The sequence below is a fragment of the Rhipicephalus microplus genome, chromosome X (genome assembly GCF_043290135.1).
Source record: "Rhipicephalus microplus isolate Deutch F79 chromosome X, USDA_Rmic, whole genome shotgun sequence".
NCBI classification, from domain to species: Eukaryota; Metazoa; Arthropoda; class Arachnida; order Ixodida; family Ixodidae; genus Rhipicephalus; species Rhipicephalus microplus.
In genome coordinates this window covers 398,831,122-398,836,420 of record NC_134710.1, presented here as the reverse complement: position 1 = coordinate 398,836,420, position 5,299 = coordinate 398,831,122, and positions in this window count along the sequence as shown.

Genomic DNA, 5,299 nt, shown 5'->3' with positions numbered 1-5,299 from the left:
AAAACACCAAGAAAACGCTGCATGCACCGTACCAAATGAGAATGAACCGATTAGCTAAGTGGCTCCACTGGGACAACGAGAGGGGGAAAGAACAGAGAAAAGGGTTTCTAATAGCACATCAACAGGCTTTGACGGCATCCCAATCATGCCAATAAAGAAACTATGACCAAACTCTAAGAAAATACTAAGAGACAGCGAGCAAAGCAATAATGGATGATGAAGCTCTCAATGGGTTGAAACTATGCATGATAAGCATGATCTATAAAGGAAAGGGGGACAAAGCCAATATAAACAACTACGAGTAACGTATTTCAGGAAGAATACACAATGTGGACACACTTTTAGCTAAGTGTCAGAGCATGACACTGTTAAACTAAACATTTTTTTTGTTCTGAGTGATTCTGAATTGTGACTTAAGCAGATTGTGGACAATTGAAGCTGCTTGTGTTAACTCAATTTGGCCCCGTAACTACAATTTATAATACCAAGCACTCCTCAATCACGCACATTGGCGTCGCTTGCAAGCATCAGAACATTAAACATAACAAAGTCAACAAGTAAGCTCTCACTGAAGGTGCTTAGCCAATGAGCATACCAAAAAAAGAAAACATGCTTTAAAAGTAAGAACATAACACTGAAAGTCGAACTTCCGCACCTTACACAAAACAAAGTGAAAAGTTCACCTACACGGACGCGCATACTAACACGTAATGTCCAACACCGAAGATATTTTAAACAGGGGCTTTTACTCAGCCTTCTCAGCTAAAATAAAGTTTTCGAAATATTACGAAACCAAAAGTAATCAAACAAGCATATCAATGTCTACTTCTCCTATGAGAAGGAAAGTAAAACTTACAAAAATTTGGACGCATTCCTTGCTCATCGGCAGACGACGAAATGAGAAAAATTGTTATTCCCAAAACTGAACACAAGTTACACGCTTGGTACTGGCAAAGCGGCACTCTCTCAGGCGAACTCTACGGAGTCGTGCACTCCACAGCTTTCGAGAGTTGCGGTCTAGACAAAGTGACGACGAACCAACCTGTTCGCCGAACTCAGTAGCAGCGACTTTTGACCCACACCCACTAAACTCGAAGAAAAGGGCATCTGCGCGGCATCGTTTACCCCTCACGTTCCACCAGTGACCCTCTCGCCACTGTGGGGAACGACAGCCTTTGTTACAACTCAGGCGTACGCGATGCTTCCCCTCGTAGTTGCCTCTACTCGGCACCAAAATTGATGAGACCAGGTGAAGATCTCGGCGTCCAAATTTTCCTGAAAGTCGGTTTTCCTCAACACGCTTTCCGCCCAATCTTGAACTCCGCGACAATCTGCGCTGCAAACATTTCATAGGGGGCCATTTTGTACCCCAGGCCTTGAACCTGGCGTCTGAAATGAAGACGTCACGGCTTTTAACAGCGGCTTTAGCGCGCTTGACACCCGTAGTCTTTACCGCGTTACGCTTACGCCGACGTCTCTTTCTGTCGGGACGTCTCGAAATACTGACAATCTCGACACACTCACTTACAAGTGTCCTGCCTTTGACAAGTACTGCTGAAGCTCCAGACTGGTCAGTTACCTTTTCCTCGGGCTTGTTTCTAGCTGTCTTCGCTTGTGACAAAACGGGAGTTGCGATGTCTTTGAAGCTAACGCACCCGCCTAGAGTGCTCTCGATCGGTAGGGATCTATCACTGTCGTAGAGAGCTCTTGTTTTATGGCTTTAGAAGTCGGCCTCATGATCTCTTTGACGAGCTTTATTCTCTACCGCTTTATGTTGCGCATCCTGCTCAACCTTTTGTCGACAGGCGTCAATCTCCACCGCCTTGCGACGCGATTCGTCGTCAAGCTATTTTTGACCCAATTCATCCTGATCATGTGCGCTGCGAAGCGGCTCCAGCTCTAGTGCTTTTTGATGCAACTCGGCGTCCTTAGCTATGCCATGGGCCTCAGCACCTAACTCCTCGCGATGCAGCTCGGCTTCTGGCTCTTTCCGACGCCCTTCGACGTCTTGTACCTTGTGACGGGCCTAAAATCAGGTGCCTCGCGACTCTCCTCAGCGTCCAACTCTTTCTGGCGCACTTCAGCGGCTTGTGCGTCGCGACGGGCCTCAGCCTCCGTAGCTTTTCGACATGTCTTATCTTTACGCACGTCTCGACGCGCTTCCACCTTTAGCACTCTTCGGCGAGCCTCGTTTCCACGCGCTTCCACCTCTATTGCCTTACACCGCGCCTTGTTGCGCTCTCTCTGAAGCACGTTTGAGTCCTGCGCTTTGCGATGGACTTCAATATCTTGCGCTTTGCTGTGCGCTTCAGTGATGTACTTGTATTCTCGATTTTGGCCGTCAGCAAGACTCAGGGCAGCATAGTCGCCGAACAAAGCATGTTTAATGCTATCAAAGTCATGCGCTTTCTCGGAGGATAAGCACTCCAAAATGCTTGCAACTTTGCACAGAATCAACGTGGCAAGCTTCTTCGACAAAAATTTGCGCCCAATACCAACATCTTCGCAGGCCTTTTCAAAATAACGAGAACAGACACGATGCTCTCATCCGTTCTGAAGAGTTCGAGTCGGTGTGCTCGTTGACACTAAATCGCTTCAATATTACGATCAAGTTCTTTCATTCTCAGAGAGTGTTCCCGCATTCTGCGATGCTGCTCGGCCTTCTATTGTTCGAGCCTTTGAGCTTCAAGCTTTTCACAGCGTTTCTCGTCCTCTCGTTCTTCGGCCTTCTGTTTTTGCTCAAAAATGAGCTCCCAAAACTCGTCAGCTTCCTCGGTCGTCACATTCTCTTCCCGCATCACCTCGAGAATCGCTTCTCCTGTTTTAGCGGACCCGGCGGAAATACCCATGGCACCACACATTTCAAGAAAATCCTGCGCAAGGTACATCTCCATCGCCATCTCGTTCCTCGTAATTCTCCACTACTTATATTCACCGTACTATAAAACGAATCTCAAGGTTTAAAGTGCGTCAAAAATAAATTACAGCCAACAAAAAACACAAAACACTCCTAACATCTCCCTGTGCTAGACAGGTCTGGCGAAATGAGCAGTAAAGATTGGGCACTCACCCAACCAAAGTAGCCGACAATGCTCCGAGTCGTGGCTGCCGTCGAACAGTGGCATAGGAGTCATCTGGCCTTCAGGGATCCGGTCCGACTTGCCAATGTTGAGATGTGGGGTAGCTAGTGTCAGCTTGCCACACGATGAGAACAGGGTAGTGTATCTCAGCGTATCCAAACGCTGATATCAGGTTGGTCGGGCTCGAGCTTCTAGGAGTCCGATGCAGCGTGCCAAACGTAGGGTAGCGTATCACAGCGTCACATAACGCTATCACGGTGGTCGTCCTCGAGCTCAATGATCCAATCAGACTTGCCAAACTTAGGGTACTGTATCCCGAAGCTGCCAAACACTGTTAGGAATTCGGGTTTTATGGCATCCTACCGCTGTCATCACTGTTAGGAATTCGCTGTGTCGCGATGGCAGCGGTAGTCGCGAGCAGCGAGCAGCCGAACTGACATCGCTGAAGCCTTCTTCCAGAGTCGGAATCGGGAGACAGTCGTTTTAAAAGCAAAACAGGAACAACGTTCATAAAAAAAGCTTATTGTTTGCACAGAGCCGACCAGCACGACGACGTCTGCTGGGGCGAACATCCTCAAACATCGCCAGCACGGCCTTAGATAACGTTATTGGCCTTTCCTCATTTTTCTGAGACTAGTTCTCGGGGCTCGGCGGTGGAGGCGCAGCTTTTCCCAGAACTGCACAGTGGCTCAGCGGAGGAAGTGCAGCTTTCCCGGTACTGCATGGTGGCTCAGAAGAGGAGGCAAAGCCTTTGCCGGAACTTTACGTAGCTCGGTGGTTTCTGCGTGGAAGGTGGCGCTGGGAGGGGTGGGGAGAGTTCACCATAACTGCGCTCATTCTCGTGGGAAAAAGCGCTCCTGAACGAGGACCATGCCTCGGGCATAACACCACACAGTTCTTCGTCTATATTTTTGTTGTCGGTAAATGTCAAGGATCAAGGAGGTTATACTATAGCCTTTAGTATAATCACATTGTTTAGGATGTAGCTTGCATAGGAGGCAAAACATCTGTCATTTTGTAATAGGTCAGAGTAGACTTTTGACAATGAGATACAACGTAGTTTTGAATTGTTTTGGCAGTTCACTGCACTGCTGGTTTTTAATTGTATTGCACTGCAGTTTTCTAGCCACCTGTAAAACAGGATTATCTCGGCGCCTCGAACACCCCCCCCCCCCACACACACACACACTGAAAAAGGGACCGGAACTTAGCAAGATGTTATTTTGTAACGTAATTAATTTATGGCATGTTACAAGTGAACTCCCATCGCAGTCTTTTGCAGGAAAATTATTTTTTTCTAGCGACCTCTTTTAAATTGCAGGGAGCCCTATCGTGAACAGTCGAAAGGTGGAGAGAGTATGGAAAAAAGAAGGAGAGTAAAAGTGAACAGTGTTTAAAGAACCCCTGATAGGAAGAGTTTTGTTGGATGATGACAGAAGCCTGGAATATGCTGCCCGGAAGTGTTCGTGTGCTATCACTTCAAAAATTTTTCAAAGCCTGATCATGAATGTTGATTTGTTCCTGTTGTTTTTCTCTTTTTTCCACTCCTGCAATAGCCTTATTGAGGCTACAGTATGTAAAAATAAATAAATTATTACGCGGGGAGACCCCGCACCACACGACTAATTCTATGTTGCGAGTTTTATACAGTAATTTGCAGCTTTGCGTCTGGCAATGCTGAAATTATATTTTAACTATTCTAACACATCGCACACTTAATGCTAGCGGCGCTAAATCCGAACAATTTTGCGTCAGTTCGAAACGCCCGCCTAAATATCATAAGAAGCTAGCGCCCCACAGCGGAGTAGTGACGAAGACTGTGTGCGCTCAAGCTTTCGTGACTCTGAAACGCTCTGTTTTCAAATAGGGAGAACCGTGTGCGGTGAAGAATGAAAAGATTTGGGTGCTTTGAGCATGTCCCCCTCAGAAAAAAAAAGTATGAACCATCTATACGGAAGGAACCCTTAGAGGACGCGAAGCAGGAGCAGGGCTCACAGCGCAGTCCCGGTCGAAACGGGCGTCGACTCGTGCGCTAGAACAACGGTTTGAAGCAAAACTCGGTGTAGCGTTTACTCGAGTAAATGTTTGTTTAAAACACAATGACACAGAGGCGGTATGCGTTGAAGATGGTTGCACTTGGCTTCCTTGACTCGCGTCTTGTTGGTGTTACCTGCGCGCCATCTCTATACCCGAACGCGGTCCGTGTCTTTGACTCGCAC